The sequence below is a fragment of the Taudactylus pleione genome, unplaced genomic scaffold (genome assembly GCF_031769625.1).
Source record: "Taudactylus pleione unplaced genomic scaffold, aTauple2 ptg000567l, whole genome shotgun sequence".
Taxonomy (NCBI): Eukaryota; Metazoa; Chordata; class Amphibia; order Anura; family Myobatrachidae; genus Taudactylus; species Taudactylus pleione.
In genome coordinates this window covers 3,955,153-3,973,387 of record NW_028284969.1, presented here as the reverse complement: position 1 = coordinate 3,973,387, position 18,235 = coordinate 3,955,153, and the positions used below count along the sequence as shown (strand labels likewise).

Below are 18,235 nucleotides of genomic sequence, written 5' to 3'. Positions count from 1 at the left end.
CTTCCCAAAGTTGTTTCCCAGTTTCATGTTAACGAGGAAATAGTTGTTCCGGCCTTTAACTCACCGGGTCTTTCCGTGGGTGAGGCCTCTTTGGATGTTGTGCGGGCCTTAAGGACTTATGTTGACCGCACTTCTTTGTTTAGGAAGTCGGACGCTTTGTTGTCCTCTATGGCTTCTGTAAAAAGGGTTGGCCTGCTTCAAAGCAAACTTTGGCAGCCTGGATCCGTATGGCTATTTCTGAAGCTTATCTTCATGAAGGCCTACCGGTCCCTCCTTCTCTGAAGGCTCATTCCACTAGGTCTGTGGGTCCTTCGTGGGCAGCTCGACGTGGTGCCTCGGCAGTTAAAACAGATCTGCAAGGCTGCTACGTGGTCTTCTGTCCATACCTTCGTGAGGTATTACAGGTTTGACACCTTCGCCTCTCAGGATGCTTCCTTCGGGCGGCGGATTCTCCTTTCTGCACAGGAGCGTCCCCACCCTTAAAGGATACTGCTTTGGGACATCCCCAAGGTATCCTGTGGATACCCTATGGACCCTGAAGTAGAAAATATGAGATATGGTAAGAACTTACCCTTGTTATCTCTATTTCTACGAAGTCCATAGGGTTCCACAGGACTCCCGCCCTGTCGCACCTGTGCTGCAGATGGGCTTTGCTCTGGTCACCGGTTTTCCGTTTTCCGTCTCCCTCTGGTGAGAATGTGATTCTTGTATGTGTCCAGATCTTTGTTCTCTCTCTTCCTTCTCCTCCTCCGGCCTATGGCTTGGTAACTAACTGAGGTGCCTTGGCCCGGGGGCGGGGTATAGGAGGGGGACCTAGTGCATCCTGGGAGGCTGAAAGCTTAACTCTTTGGTGCCCTGCGACTGACGTCACACCTATACCCAAGGTATCCTGTGGAACCCTATGGACTTCGTAGAAATAGAGATAACAAGGGTAAGTTCTTACCATATCTCATATTTTTTTGCTGTTGGGGACCATCCTATTATCTAGCTGGAGACCATACGCCACTTACACCCCGGCGGACTTTTTGCGTCTTCCAAAGTTGAAATCAGTTCATGTTGGGGAGACTTGCAAGTATTCATGTACTATTATTTTTACTCCAGTATATATTGATATGGGTGTAATGTCCCTGCAGCAGGGGAACTTTTATATCTAAAAATATATTTTTTATCTGTGCATTATTTTATTTGTATATATTTTTTATGAACTTCTTGGTGTATGTACACTGAATAAATAAATATATATATTTTTAAAAATAATTTTGCAGTGGAATACCTACCTTGCGATCGAATAGGATATGGGTAGCCTACCTCGCATGATGACTGTGACCATTGAGGCTGTCTAAAGGATCCACCAGATATTTGCAGAGAGGTTGTAAATTTGAGGCATGGGAAGAAAATTATTGTATCACCCCAGCTCTAAAAGAAACTTTTATGGGAACGTCACCTACTTACCTTTGGCATCTCATCTTTTAAAGTTTATACTCCGACTGTGAAATCTCACCATTTTGCTGTTCTTATATCTTTATATTTTATGTACTGTATTTGCGACAAGAAGGACAGCACCTACTGTGGACTGACGACTTCCACTATATGTTCGTTTCACATCAGCGGATATTTGTAAAGATTAACAGCGCTTTTGGCCTTTCCATTGTTCTTATGTGGTATATTGTATTGGGTTTTACTGTAAACTCACGGTAGGGACTAAGCAGCTGTTTTAAGAAAAAGCGCAGGTTGTAAATTCTATTGTTTTTATTGTCCTGCCATCCTGTTGGATGCCGGCATTTTTGTACATTGAAATACATTTACCAATTGCTTCCTTCCCTATTTGAAAATTCCCGGATAGTAACAGGCTTCCAGTTGAGGTCTATAAGAAAGCAGATGAAGGCTGACTGTATGTGTTAAATCTCTAACTGAGTATATGATTGAAGCCCTTATAGTTGTTTTGCCCATACTGAATAAAGATTTGTGATTTTGTGACTTATACAAATCATACCTGCCTACCCTCCCGATTTGGTCGGGAGCCTCACGAAAATCGGGTGCCGCTCCCGACCTCCCAGGATGGCAGGCAAGTCTCCCGGCTGCCGCCGACCCCTCCTGTCCCACCGCCGACCCCTCCTGTCCCACCGCAAGTCTCCCGGCAGCGAAGGGGGGCGGTGATGCGATTCGCGTCATTTGGCACCGCCCCCGCTTCACACTGCCTGTAATATCAGCAGTGTGTAGCGGGGCGGGGCCAAAATGACGCGCTCGCGTGGCTCCGCCCCCGCCCCGCCCGCAAAAACTTCTCATCTTGCCGGCCCCGCCCCCGTCTGCTGGCCACGCCCCCCCAGTAATGCCGATCTGGCTGCTCCCTCCCGGGAAGGGGCAGCCAGATAGTCGGCATGTATGATACAAATCAATCTCTGTTCTCAATAAAAATGTTAAAAACCTATAATCAAGATGAACGAAAGTTTGCCGTAATTGCTTGTGCATTGCTTGCATGGAACTACAGGGCTAATTCAGAAATGTGCGCTAACCTGATGGTTAGCGCACATCTCCGATTGTGCCGTTCTGCACTGGCACAAGACCCGTAGTGCGCATGTGTAGTATGGGTTCTACGTGTTCGCACGCAGAGCGGCGGCAGACTGTCAGTGATTGACAGTCTGCTGCTGTTTCTGGGCGTGCAGGGTGCGGTAGCGGCCTCTGTTTCCCCAACCAGAGGCATGTTGCCACCATCGGGTGGAGGGAAGAGGCCAGGATTTCCGTCAGCTGACGTAGATTTCCTGGCCTCTCTTGAGCAACTACGTTTGCCGGCTTCAGTGACCCCATGGGTTACTCAGCCGGCAGAAAATCACACAGATGTTGCGATGCTGCGTCCATGGATGCAGCTCAGAACAGTAATGCATGCAGGAGGCACGATGCCTCCTGCTGCATTACCATAATAGTGCTACCATGGTAGCAGCTGCAATAGCAATAGTGTCAAAGCTTGAACCACCCCATATATCCTTTTTTTGGGAAATAAATAGGGATTTAGTCATCCCTACTTATTATCTTTAGTTTTTAGCATTGTAAGTGCAACATACTCATGGCTGGCTAAGACTAAGGACCTGATTCAGACCCGCTCGCTAGCAAGCGGCCGCTCGCTGCAGACGATGTTCGCTAATGTGCGCATGTGTGTAGTTCGCAGTGCGCATGCGCAAACTAGTACGAGCGATCGGAATGTGCTCGCTCGCCCTGCAAAGATAGCCCAGTGGAATGAGTGACAGGAGAGGCCGTTTGTGGGTGGTAACGGGCAGGGCAGTAGTAACGGGGGAGTGGAGTTGCAGACGCAGTCGTGCCAGAGTGTTTTCACGCGGTTTCTGGGGCATGCATAATTAACAGGCAGCGTCATAGTACAGATCACCTGGTTGAATAATACACTTAAGTGATCGCAGTGCTTGCGGTAGGACCATTGCTTTTGCATCCAGCTAATGCTAGGAAAGCACTGTGTCCGATATATCTGGGACAAGGCTCATGAAGGGGCTAATGCAGAGTTAAATGTACACCCATTTGCAGAGATTATGTTTGCACATGTGCTAATAATTGGTGCACGCAAGTACATGTTATGCAGAGATCACATCTACACTAGTGACTGAAGAGATAGAACTGGGGTGTGATGTGACGAGGTGTTCTCACATAGGCAAAGTTCAGGGAGGCGTGCGTTGACGCAAATGCGGCCCATGCATACCTGGACGTAAGTGTAAATAAGCCTTTTTGGGGGTGAACTTTGTGCTTTAAGTTTAAGACAGGTGCAAGTGCTAATTAATGATGGTGACTAGTAGCAAACCAGACACCAGGGGTGGATTGGCTATAGGGCTCACCAAGAAGATCCACGGTGGGCCGCCTTTTGGCTGGGTGTTTTCTTTTTCTTTTTACATGTGGCCATGCCCCCACTTCTTGCATGACAGGCAGGTGGCCTGTCATAGCAAGCAGAGCCACCATTACTGGTTGATGCATTTGCGCTGCTGGCTGAGCGGCATCATTATGTATTGCTGACACTGATGTGTGGCATAATTATGTATTGTGGCACTGATGTGTGGCTTAATTATGTATTGTGGCACTAGTTCACAAGCGCTGTCTATAAATAATCTTAAAATCCAATGCAACGTGTTTCTTCATACTCTCTTTGTTTGGAAATTAGCAATAGAAACCATCCTTATATTTGTGCATCTTCCGTCTAGGTCCGAGCCATAAACCATCAATCTGGACTGAACTCACCAATGGATGTACTAAAGGAAAAATGCCGTAAGAACCCCGAAAACAGTTTTTTTTACCGCATTTCCATATGTACTAAGCCCCGGCCACCAGAAAAACCTGGCGTATGGGCTTCTTACCACACCCGACGCTTCGCCGCCACCTCGCCGACCCGCCGTCACCCAGCGATAGCCCCCACTCACCTGCTCTCCATGGTCGCCGGCTAACGCTCCTCCTAGGTCCTCCGTCTCTTCCTCCTCCTAATCTTCTTCCGGGTGCAGGGAGGAGGAGCCCTGGCTTCCTGCACAGATGACCAGCAGGAAGCTCCCGAGGCTCGGAGGGGGCGGGGTCCCACGGAGACCCAGTTACCCGGCGTCGGCTGCTTCGCAAAGGGCAGCTCTTATCGCAAGAGCTGTCCTTTGCGAAACTAATCGCATATGTTAGTACATATGCGATTAGTAAGGTTGCGGTGACAGGCGGAATGGTCACCACAACCTTAGTACATCCCGGCCAAGAGTCAAACTATGTTGGGGGATAGAGACCATCTATCCGGGCTGATGAGAGTGAGGAGACCGTAGTTACCGGTGCCGGTCACAGCGACTGTGTCACATGTGGGAGGCTGGCAGGTGCTGCAACAACGAATGGGAGGTGAACTGGCAGACCAGGGGTGAGGAAGTGAACCGGCATTATCGTCACCACTCGGTAAGACACTGTACCAAAAACGTTTCAATAAATACAGTACAAAACATTTGTTGTAGAAACCACATTATTTTGAATAATATATTTAGCACAATCACTGTCTCGCTTACCTCTAATGTCTTCACACCTTCACTACTGCTTCCTGCAGTTCCTCTCACGGTATAAGGGGGCGAGCCGGAGTCTGCCTTTAGCTGCCCAGCATGAGATGCTGTATTGTGTGACATGAAGATAGGTGGGACACTCAGGCAGTCCTTCACTGACAATCAGTACCCAACACTCTTCTCAAACTCTTTGTCTACTCCATCTAGGCTGCGTGATCTCAATGATCTCAATTAGCCGTGGCGCCAGTTATAGGTCATGGCCTGGGCAGCATGTGAGCTGGAAGATATAAGCCCGGCACTGCTAGGGCCAGAAGTTTAATGTAGGGGCTGGCGGTCAGCACCAGTCGTTGGTCCCAGCGGTGGCCATCGCACTGTGGGCCTGATTCAGAGCCGCTCGTAAGCGTCCGCTCGTTCGCTCTGAGCGATGTTCGCACAACTGCGCATGCGTATGGGTCGTAATACGCATGCGCAAACCAGTCATTGCGGTCGGAAATCGTGCGCTCGCAAAACAGCGAGGGGCTGCTAATTTGAGTGACAGTCCGCAAATAGTGTCCGGCTCTGAATCTGGCCCTGTGCTCACTATGGGGATGCATCCTTGTGTGGCCACTCTCCTGGAACAGCCATTGTGTTGGTCCTTTTGATATCTACTGCAAGAGGACTCTCGCTATATTTAAGCAACTGACCAAGAAAATAAATCAATCCCCACTGCCTGAGATCAACTTAGAGCTCTCTGACCTGGAAAACACCTGAGCAGAAGGCACCAGGAACATACCATTAGCCTACATAGGGTGACTGGAGATTGGAGATGATACATTAGAAGCTGCTCTCCTTAAAAGGGCCTGAGTCTCGGCATGGAATCACCTGTTATTCCTTTTATTACATATATTTATTACACCACCACTATTTAAGATGGTGTTTGGTCTACAGCTTATGTAATACATGCGGGATGGCCATTTTCACATGGCATGAGAATTGCTATTTTCTGTACAAAGTTTAATTTACCCTGATAGAGAAGGCAAACCTACATATCATTTACTATCTACTTGAAGGACTTACTCTTATCATTATCAAAAACATTCGTAGTAGAAGTTGCCTTGTTTGTCCATATTTGCATAGTGTTATGTTCAAAGGGCTTGCCATCTCCAGACCTTATGCATTGGAGAAAGACTGTTTGTAATTCTTCCCATTACAAGCCTCAGCATACTGGCTTCAGTGGTGCCCCAGAAATGTCCAGCTATTTAGCTATATGGCTGGTTACTTCTCTTACAACTTGATCCTTAATCTCCTCAACCAATGGTCTGCTGTTGAATTGTAATATTTTGCATTCTGCTGTTTAATAACGTATGCGGTCAATTGACCGATGGCAGGGATGGCAACAGCCGAAGTCCGGATCAGCGTGGGAAGACCAGCGACAAAATCCCGACATGGCTGAAGATGTCGACGACGGAATCCCGACAGCCGGCATCCCGATCGTAAGTACAGCAGGCTGAGGTAGCTGTTATACGTGCGCGGGGGGGTTTAGGTGCCCTGGGGGGGCTAAGGCGCGGGAGGGAGGAGGTTAGGGTTAGGCTACAGACAGGGAGGGTTACGCACTAAGGGGGGAAGGTTAGTGTTAAGCACTAAGGGGGGAGGGTTAGGTTTAGGCACTTACCGGGAGGGTTAGAGTGCAGGGTAGGGAGTGTTAGGGTGCAGGGAAGGGTGGTTAGGGCGTAAATAGGACAGGGGAATACTACTTACTGTTCCCCTGTCGGGATTGTAGCCATCGGGATGCCGGCATTCTACACGTCGGTATATCATACTCAACCTGTTAGAACCAACTTGGTGTGTTAAATGCTAATGTGTATACACTTGGGAGATATATTTGTGGCAACTTGATTTTGCAAGTGTTGGGTTAATATTGGAAGGACAGTACATCAGGAGTTTTGATTCAGATATATTAAGTTACAGGTATAGGAGGGACCTGACCAAGGAAACAATTGAGCGATCATTGCTGGTTAGCCATAACAGCATGAGAGATCCTATGGAATGAGGTGTACACATGGTCGTTTTTAACATAGAGATGGTAATTTAAACCAAAACTGCTGACTGTGCTTTGAGTGGAGAAGTGATAGTCTCAGTACCGATCCCTGGAGTGCTACGACTCACAGAGCAAGTGGGGAAGAAGTTGCATTACATAAGCATTGCAGCAAAGACTATACTTCCAACCAAATTGTACAGTGGACCTTTGTCAATCATCTGCACAGGTGTTCTCCAATGAACTCTCCCAACGTTGACAGTCCTGTATCCTCCCTGTGATGTTTACATTTTCTGAAGGATCTGGTTTCTCTCATTATAGGGAAGCTTTTTCTTTAAGTGGGCATGGAGCCTTCTGACTCTCCACACATCGGGCTATATTTACTAAAGGTCGATTTTAATTGATTTAAAATCGGTCAAATCGATCATCACTGATGTTGCGTTTCTGGGACTAAATCACACATTTACTAACAGACAATTTTTTTATTTGATTTTTTAAGTCACCTATCCGATATTCATCCAAGTCGTACCTACTCAAGTCTAACCTCATTGGTACCTATCTGATTACCAACTTACCGGTTCCACATTCATCAGCTATGTCTACAACCATCGGTTCCATATTTATCAAATATATCTAGAACCAGCAGTTCCACATTCATCAGCTGGAACCAGAACCATCGGCTTCCACATTACCAGCTGCAACCAGAAACATTGGATCATTGACATTGGCTTTTGCTATCCTTCCCCATTGTTTAGTCTGTGGTCCTGGGGGCTTTCCCCTCAGTACCTTCAGATAGTTCTAGTTCAAGTCATAGGGAGACCCTTCCAGGGGGCCGCAACCTGCACATCAGACGCAGCAAAATCTACATCCCCTTGCAGGGTTCCCTGGCGAAATACCACTGGTGAGTTTAGACTCTGCGCACTGGCTAGGGTATTAGTCAACTCTCTAATCTTAGCTAGTTCTCAGTTCCCTGTATCTAGTGCTACCTCCTGTCAGCCTCTGCCAGCCTCTGATTTAAATAGCCCTGTTCGTTACCAGGTCCTAGTGTCTGAGCTCAATCCTCGAGTCCTATACACTGCTGCCTCCTCTCCATCTGTTTGTGCATCTGCACATGTGCAGAAACTAAATCAAGCCTGCCAATCTCCAGATCCCAAGTTCCACCACTGAGCCATCAGTATCACGGTCAGGAACACAAAACACAACAGTCCTGACAGGTAGCACCTGATTTGGTAAGAGGTAAAGTTCAGATGAAACTTGCGAATGATAGCTGTAGCATGAACATCTGTGGCATTAATCCAAGCCCATTCCTCTGGACCTTAGCCCCTCCAATCAATCAAGTAATGAACATGACCTTGATGACAACATATATCAACAATCCTTTTGACCTCTACTACCCACTGTGTGAGTACGCAGGGACTCTTGAAATTGCCGGAATGGAACTGATCAATGATTAGAGGTTTGAGAAGTGAAATGTGGAAGGAATTGGGAACCGGAAGATATGGTGCTAACTGTAATTTGTGGGCCACTGGATTAATGACTTGAGAAATTGGGTAGGGATCAGTTAATCAAAGTTTAAACTTCAAAGAAGGAACACAACATCATATTATGTGTGGAGAGCCAGATTTGATCCCCAGGTCTCAACATTGATATAGCTTGTCTTCTTCGGTCAGTGAACAATTTGTAAGCCTATAACAGAGTGGTGCAAACTTTTTTCAACATTTCAGCAAATGTAGTTTGGTGTCAGAAGCTAGATTGGGAGACAATACTGAAACTCATACAGCTCTTCAGTGTCTGAATTGGATTGTTATGCCGGTTTGTTTGTTTTTAATGCCCAGGGAACCTACTGGAGAAGAGGACTGACCTGCAAAGGGTTAGGTGAGTAATTTTTTGGGGAATATATAGTGGAATGCTACTGGAGAAGAGGACCAAACACTGGGTACAAGGTGAGTAGAGTGTGAGTATGTAATAAATGTATACTTTCTATAGTGTATGAGTACTGTATTTATTTTAATATACAGTGCCTTGCAAAAGTATTCACCCCCCTGGCTTTTTACCCTTTTTGTTACATTACAACCTGTAATTTTTTTTTTTAATCTGAATTTTATTATTTTAGTATAATTTGGTGAAGTGAAATGAGAAATATATCTAACAAAGAATCTTTATAAATAAAATTCTGAAAATTGGCATGTGCATATGTAATCACCCCCTTTGCTATGAAGCCCCTCAAAAGTTCTGGTGCAACCAATTACCTTCAGAAGTCACATAATTAGTGAAATGAAGTCCACCTGTGTGAAACCTAAGTGTCACATGATCTGTCAGTATAAACACACCTTTTCTGAAAGGCCCCAGAGGCTGCAACACCACTAAGCAAGAGGCATCACACCATGAAGACCAAGGAGCTTTTGAAACAAGTCAGGGACAAAGTTGTTGAGAAGTACAATTCTGGGTTGGGTTATAAAAAAATATCCAAATCTTTGATGATCCCCCAGAGCACCATCAAATCCATCATCATCAAATGGAAAGAACATGGTACCACAACAAACCTGCCAAGAGAGGGCCACCCACCAAAACTCACAGGAGGGCATTAATCAGAGGCAGCACAGAGACCAAAGGTAACCCTGAAGGAGCTGCAGAGTTCCACAGCAGAGACTGGTGTATCGATGCTTGTGACCACAATAAGCCGTACACTCCATAGAGCTGGGGTTTATGGAAGAGTGGCCAGAATAAAGCCATTACTTAGTTATAAAAATAAGAAGATACAATTTGAGTTTGCCAAAAGGCATGTGGGCGACTCCCCAAATGTATGGAGGAAGGTGCTTTGGTCAGATGAGACTAAGGGCCTCATTCATAGGCGCTCGCAAACTGCGAGCGCTCGCTCTGAATAAGGGCCGCCACATCTATTTTTCGACCCGGCCTCCTGGCCGCTCGCTAGGCTGTGGGTGACCACCCAGAGCTTTAGCGAGTGGCCAGGTTGATGGTCTCGATGTTCAAGACCATCGCGACCATCGGGGCTTGGGACGAGACCCTTGTGGTAGGGTCTTGTCTGCCGCAAGCCCCAGAGAGCTCTCCCACTGATATCACTGGTGATGTCAGTGGGGCCACCTACAAACGGACAGGCGATCGTTTGGGAACACCTCAGTTTGTGAAGCCACGCCTACAAAACGGGGCGAGGTGTCGATCACCATCAACAGCCACCCCTTTTGTAGTGAGCCCCGGAGCGAGAGAATATCTCTCTCGCTCCAGGGCTTGCGCACACGCAGTGCAGCTGCTGCACGTGCGCAGAGCCCAACATCGACCCGCTTGTGAGCACTCAAGCGCTTGCGAGCGGGTCTGTATGAGACCCTAAAATGTAACTTTTTGACCACCAAGGAAAACGCTATGTCTGGTGCAAACCCAACACATCCCATCACCCCAAGAACACCATCCCCACAGTGAAACATGGTGGTGGCAGCATCAAGCTGTGGGGATGTTTTTCAGCAGCAGGGACTGGGAAACTGATTCGAATCGAGGGAAAGATGGCCAGTGCTAAATAAAGGGATATTCTTGAGCAAAACCTGTTTCAGTCTGCCTGTGATTTGAGACTGGGACGGAGGTTCACCTTCAAGCAGGACAATGACCCGAGGCATATTGCTAAAGCAACACCCAAGTGGTTTAAGGGGAAATGGCCTAGTCAAAGCCCAGATCTCAATCCAATTGAGAATCTGTGGTCAGACTTGAAGATTGCTGTTCACAAGCGGAAACCACATCCAACATGAAGGAGCTGGAGCAGTTTTGCCTTGAGGAATGGGCAAAAATCCCAGGGACAAGATGTGGCAAGCTCATAGAGACTTATCCAAAGCAACTTGCAGCTGTAATTTCCGCAAAAGGTGGCTCGACAAAGTACTGACTGTAGGGGGGTGAATAGTTACGCACGCTGAAGTTTTCTGTTATGTTGTCCTAAATGTTGTTTGATTAACAATATTAAAAAAAAAACACAACTTCACAATTGTATGCATGTTCTGTGAGTGAAATGATGCACACCTTCAAACAATTCATTTTAATTCCAGGTTGTGAGGCAAACATGAAAAATGCAAAAAGGGATGAATACTTTTGCAAGGCACCGTGGACCTCATTCAGAGTCTGTCGTAAGTGGCCGCCCGGTCGTACCCAGCGATGTTCGCATAACAGCGCATGTGTAAGTTTCGCAATGCGCGTGTGTAAACTAGCTGTTGCGATTGGAAATTTTTCTCTCCTTCAACTTGGCCAGGTCGTTAGTTTGAGTGACAGGATGAGGCGTTTGTGGGTGGTAACAGGGGAAGGTACTTGTGAACGGGGGAGTGGAGATCCGAACGCAGGCATGCCTGACTATGCAAACAGCGTTTTATGGGAGTACATAATTAACTAAGTAGTGTCATGGCACATGTGACATGGGAGGCTTTTACACTGACTTGATCGTAATGCTTAAGAGAGGGTATGGTCAACCTTAAGCTCTACGACCAGCTCCGATGGTTCCCGATGGTCTCGATTAATCCTTATATGCCGGAGATGATGTGTATTGCGAACAAGAAGGAGGCATGCTTTTAGTCTTACGGCCGCATCCTCCCCTCGCTCGTCCAGCTAACGATCCCATCTTAACGAAGCAACTTGCGAGCACTTCATTTGCATATCCGGCCCCTTTTCCCTTACGACCGAGCAGCCGCAACGACCGACTCTGAATGAGGTCCTGTATCCTTTCCAGAAGAACTAGAGGTACCAGCTGCCCCTTAATGACCCACATGCTGGTACTACTTATTCTCCAAGTACTGGCATGTGTGGGAAGCTTGCTGGGACCTATAGTACCCCTGTAAAAGACAATATTACTTTATATATATTTACCACTATCAACTCCGCACCAATCTTCCAAGGCTGCAGGGGATAGGCCCGGGCTTCAGCCCCAGCCTGGGATTATCTAGAGAGGGGGGACTCTTTATTGGCGGGTCCCCACTTCTCCATGAATCCCTGACTTGGCTGACTAGTGTGGGGTGATTAATGCTTTGGTCAGGGGACCCTGTGCCATTACACCCTTGCTAGTAAGAGCCCGGTGCTGGTTGTGCAAAATACAGGGGACCCCTACTCATTTTGTCCCCCATATTTTCACAACCAGGACAGCTCAGGAGCCTGGTGCTGGTTGTGCAAAATATGGGGTGTCTCTACGTCTTTTGTCCAATGTATTTTCACAACCAGGACCGACTCACAGCCCTGTGTTGGTTGAGAAAATTACGGGGGACCATTAGGTCTTTTGTCCCCCATATTTTCACAACCTAGACCATCTTAGAAAAGACGGTACTGGTTGTGCTTTAAGGGGGACCCTATGCCATTTTTTATTTTAGCACTTACATACACATAAAACTATGTACTACGCTACAATCAGCAGCATGAACCAGGTGTATTATTTTGGGGATGCTGCATTCGATTTTGTGTTCCATTTTATAGGTGATTTTATGTTTGATTTTGCAATGGACATACAAAACCGAACCAGAAATCACTATTCAAAATCAAATCAAACAACATTAAATTCAATTTTGCATATAGGACTCAAAATCGAATTTTTGTAAATGTGGAATTTTGACAGTGATGTCTACATTCGATTTGATTCTATTTCAGGTGAGTTAAATCGAACATAAAATCTAATACAAAATCGAACTTTTGTAAATATACCCCATAATCTTTTACAACTCTACACAGTATGGACCACCAGTAACATTGCAGAAGTTATTTCTTGGGTCTTTTGAACTCCGGCACGACTGTCAAATTGAGATGCATGAGCCCAGTGAAGGAGTTTCTTATGAAGGCCCTTGGTGACAAAAGTTTTACCCCTGCTGGAATAACAGTGGTTCAAGTGGCCGAGATGGAAAGTGGGTTATTGATAGAATGATTCTCTGGTACAGTAGAGCATGCATCTTCCATGGAGCGAGACAAAGCATCAGCTTTTTGATTGCGGAGCCCCGAACAAAAGGTCACCTGAAACTCGAATTTGGAGAAGAGGGACTAGGGCAAGCTGTTAGGATCCGCGAGTAGCGAATTATAACGGTGGCAGGTCCCAGCCATAGTTGTGACTGGAACACTGCATTATTTGTTGTCCATGTTCCGGCTGTTGCAAGTAGCTGGAAATCCTGTCTTGTCTGTGTACAGCTCATAGCCTGTCATTCCTGCCTGTCTGTGTGTGTGCAGATCTCAGGTGCTCACTAATGAATCACTTGGGAAATGGCTCTGATTGGACCTTGCATCTCTTAAGTTTCCGCTACACCTGCACTCAGTGTCGTTTATATTATCTGACGTCCAGAGAATGTTTGTTCTGTGCTCAGAAGTCTGAATCTTTTCCGGTCTTACCTTGTCCCACAGTTCCTATATGCGGAATCATTCTGTCAGTGTCCTGCACCTGTCTGTTTGTTTAGGGGTAGCCTGTGAATCATACCCTGCTGCTGCCTGTGGCGTTTTCATGCCAGAATCCTGTCAAGCCGTGTCCGTATGCTTCCAGCCTGTGTTCCTGTTGTGCCTTAGTTCACCTGTCTGCCATATTGTTCCAGAAGCACCTTGGCCTGCAGTGCCACATCACGACCTGAATAACTATCGGCTTTCAACCCACATCTTGGCTGTCATAGCCGCATCATGGCCCGCAAGGCCGCATCATAGCCTGCATTCATCTCAGCTCTTAAACCGCATCTCAGCTGTCATAGCCGCACCACGATCTGTAAGGCGGCATCATAGCCTGCATTCATCTCGGCTCTCAAGCCGCATCTCGGCTGTCATAGTCTCACCATGGCTCGCAAGGCCGCTTCATGGCCTGCATTCATCTCTGCTCTCAAGCCGCATCTTGGCTGTCATAACCACACCATAGCCCGCAAGGCCACATCGTTTTGGTGCCAGTCGCATGACTGTCTTCAAGGCCGCACCTTAAACTTTGTTGCTTCAGCCACTGGTTATGCCACATAATTGTTCATTGTCCGTCAAGTCTTAGCTTGTAGTTTGTTTGTCAAGTCCATGTCTGCATTTTTTCTGTCTAGTTCTTCTCTGTATCTTGTTTGTCAAGTTCTTGCCTGTATCTTGCCTGTCCAGTCCTTGTCTGATATCTTGCAGTATCACAGTCCTGGTCATTCCTGCTCTGCAGCCTACTTAGTTTGTCCACTTGCTTCTTGCCTGACAACCCAGCTGCACCATAGTCAATAGACATTCCTGAGACCCATCATCTGCCGCTGCTAGAGTATCCTGTCAATCACATCTGTTCCAGTACTTATCACCTGCAACTGCACTCCAGCTAGTACCAGTAGAGGAAGGACTGCCACTCCTCAGCCGTGTTTCTAGTCAGCAGTCCTGCAGTCTCTCATCGGTTGTGTAAGCCTCTACTGCTGGAGGCATAAATCTAGGCAGCCATAAGTACCAGTGTGTAAATAAATCACTGAGCGAACAGCGGGTGGCTGTTATTGGTGGAAGATCCTCTCCCTGGCTCTAGAGGTTTTACACAAACGTGTGAGAACCGTAACACAAGCTTGACAAGGATCGAGACATTGCGTTGACTTCAGATACAGAAGACTTTTATGATAATTGAAAATTGTAGTTGGAAATTTTGTCCCCTCCAAGAGATGTCTCCATTCTTGAAGAGCTATCTTCATAGCCAAAAGTTATTTTTCACCTCCAGATTAAATGATTTAGAAGTGTCAGACTGACTGAGAACTGGAACGGTGATAAAGGCCTGCTTAACTGATGGAAGGCCACTTGAGCCTCCTTTGACCAATGAGCTGGGTCAGCTCCTTTGCGGGTAAGCACAGTGATGGAGGTTGCAAGAGTAGAACAAATTAATCTCCTGTAGTAGATCAATTATTTGATCTAAGTCACCGGACCTTTTTTACATGTTGACGAGTTTGAAGGTCAAGTATGTCGTCGAGACACACCACATAATTGTATAACAGATTTAAAAATATTTTGTTAATGAAATTCTGGAATACTGCTGGAGAGTTACTGAGACCATAGGGCATTACAAGATATTTGTAATAGCCATCACTAGTGTTAAAGGCTGTTTACCACTTGTCTCAAGCCTGGATACGAATGAGATTATAAACACCAATAAGATCCAGCTTAGTAAAGATGGTTGCCCCTTTGACTCTATCAAAAAGTTCAGAAATTAGAGGAAATTGATAACTGTTCTTGATAGTGATTTCATTCAAACCCTATAGTCTATGCAGGGACCAGACAATGAGGATGATACTCATTCCCTAGGAGAGGGTTCTTGCCTGGAAGCAAATAGACGAGACGATCCCAGTTCCTGTGAGGAGGAATAATTTCCGCAGATTGTTTGTTAAGAACATCTTGAAAGACTCTATATTCAAGGGAGGAGTCATCTCCTCAGAGGTGATGGTGATTCCAGTAGGAAGAACATGTTGAAGACAGGTTCCCTTGTAGGTTCACCCCAGGCTAGGAATTGAGGAGCAGTCCAATCAATATGAGGCCTGTGTTTCTGAAGCCAAGGGTAACCGATCACCACTGGTTTAAAGGCTTTAAAGATGATAAGAAGGTTAATAAATTCAGAGTGCAAGACGCCTACTCTGAATTTTATTTGCTGAGGTCTGATGGGTTATGACTCCACCTGGAATGTGACTCCCATCTATGGCGATGAGATAAATAGGTATTGGTAATGGTAATACAGGAATTTCCAACTCTTGAACAATAGCAGAAGTAATAAAATTCCCACTTGCTCTGGAATCAACGAGTGTAGACAGGAACTTGGCAGCCTTAGTGCTTTCTAGAGCATAGATTCTCAAACTCGGTCCTCAGGTCCCCAAATAGTGCTTGTTTTCCAGGTCTCTGCACAGAATCACAAGAATCAGCTCCACCTGTGGCTCTTTTAAAATTTGTCAGTGAGTAATGAATACATCTGTGCACCTGTCAGTGACCTGGAAGATGCAAACTGTTTGGGGTCCTGTTAACCAAGTAAAGAGTTTGCTGTCCCACCTAGGCTGGCCTCTCCAAATACCACTAGGCACTAAAGTTTCCTGGCCTTTTGGAACAAGATCCTGGGACATGACCAGGACCAGTGCAGTACAAGCACAAATATTTATGGAGTCACCTCTGACATTTACCCAGTTGACAATTTGGAGCAGTTAAGTTGCATTTGTTCCTGGGTGCTGGGAGGTTGAGACTAGAAATGAGGAACTGATCTAATCTTGAATCTCTCACTCTTTCCTCTCTCCAGAGCATGTTCTCTGAAACGAAGATCCACCTTATTGCACAGTGAAATTAATTCTTCAAGATTAGCAAGTAGGTCTCATGTATACATTCCATCTTTACCTTTTTCAGAAAGTCTCTGCCAAAAGGCAGCTAGTAACGCCTCATTGTTCCATCTTAATTCAGAGGCCAGAGTGTGAAATTGAATGACGTATTGGGCCACTGTACGAAAACCCTGAGGAAGGCATAGTATTTCACACTAGCAGCAGAGAGCCAGGTTCATCGAAAATTTTCCGGAAGCTGTCTATAAATTGATCAAAGTCAGAATCGGATCGGAATGTTCCCAGAGTGGAGAAACACATGCCAAGACTGGACCAGAGAGCAAAGAGCTAATGTATGTGATCTTGGACCTGGCTGAAGAAAAATAATTTGGTTGCAGTTTAAAGTGGATCCTACACTGATTAAGGAATCCTTTGCAGGATTTAGGAACGCCATTAAATGTCTCTGGTGTAGGCAGGTTGAGATAAGGAATGGAGACAAAGGATTTTGCAGGAACTGTTTGAGAAACTGAACTGATTTTGTCAAGTGTAAGTTGGAGAATGTCCATGCAGGAGGAATTGCATCACATCACCATGTGTCTCTTCTTGTTTCTCCAGATGATTAATCAGACTTTGCATTGTGTCTGCCCCTTGCGTTTGTATTCCCACCGAGTCCATTTGACCAGTGCAAACTGTCAGAACTGTCAGAATTTAAGGGGTAAATGTACTAAAGGTTGATTTGCAGCACGATTTGAGGAGTGATTTACCACTTCTCAAATCGACTTAAATCACATGCAGTGAAAACAGTTTTTTAACTGCATTTACTATTAGTCGATTTGTTTTGCAATTTGCAAAACAAATTCGATTTGAGTCGGTTTTGAAGAGTGATTTGCTGTTCGATTTGGCAAGTTCATGTCCAAATCGAACGGCAACTCACCCTTCAAATCACTCTTCAAATCCCAGACACAACGAACTGCTTCATGCTTTCACTTTCAGCATGAGCAGTTTGTTGTCACAAATACATGCAGACATCAGTGAGATGCCTGCATGTATCTGCCTGGAAAAAGTGTCTAAATAGTTAAATTTAAAAAAAAAAAAACGTGAGGTCACCCCCTAAATCAGAACCAGCCCCGGACTACTGAAACCCAGTTCTGGTTGACTAAGTATAGGGAAAAAAATGACATAGGGTCTCCCTGTACTTAGTACCACCAGCATAGGGCTATGGGAAGTAGAGCTGGTTCTGGATTTAAAGGGAAAAATTTGCATAGGGTTCCCCTGTAAGATCCAGAACCAGCCCAGGACCCTTTCTAACGGGGGACTGATGCCACAGCCAGAGGAGCCCTATCACCGGGCCCCCCAGCCGCAGCATCAGCCCTGACCGTTAGTCAGCCCAGGCCAGGGATCCCTGGGGAGTTCGAGACCCCTTTTAAAAAAGTGGTCTCCCTCTCCAGGGCATACCTAGCCTGGGCTGATAGCCCGGGGCTATCCCCGCCACCCCTGGGTGGTGGGTGGCGGGTTGACTGTGACAGTGTGGTTTATTAAGAGATACAAATAAACATTGTCTTTCCAGTATACTGCAGGTACCAGCAAGCCTCCCCCGCATGCTGGTACTTGGAGAACCACAAGTACCAGCATGCGGGGCATTAAGGGACCACTAGGACTTGTAGTTCACCTATCTGCCCAGGCTAGGGGTGCCCTGGAGAGGGAGACCCCTTTCTTTGAAGGGGTCTTTAGCTCCCCAGGGATCCCTGGCCTGGGCTGACTAACCGTCAGGGCTGATGCTGTGGCTGGGGGCCCGGTGATAGGGCTCCCCTGGCTGTGGCATCAGTCCCCCGTTAGAAAGGGTCCAGAGCTGGTGCTGGATCTAACAGGGGAACCCTACGCGAATTTTTCCCTGTAAATACAGAACCAGCTCTGCTTCCCATAGCCCTGTGCTGGTTGTACTAAGTACAGAGAGACCCTACGTCATTTTTTCCCTGTACTTAGTCAACCAGAAC

At 46.4% G+C, this 18,235-nt stretch overlaps 1 long non-coding RNA gene across 2 annotated transcripts in view; it reads left to right on the top strand.

Moving 5' to 3' along the window:
• The window catches only part of LOC148481744 (uncharacterized), a 179,188-nt gene extending 162,307 nt beyond the window's left edge, over positions 1 to 16,881 (top strand). For both annotated transcript variants that reach the window (XR_015871850.1, XR_015871849.1), the window contains 3 exons: positions 4,197 to 4,260; positions 16,229 to 16,293; positions 16,387 to 16,881. This is a non-coding gene — a long non-coding RNA (uncharacterized LOC148481744). The remainder of the gene's footprint in view (positions 1 to 4,196; positions 4,261 to 16,228; positions 16,294 to 16,386) is intronic.
• The last annotated feature ends 1,354 nt before the right edge of the window (positions 16,882 to 18,235 follow it).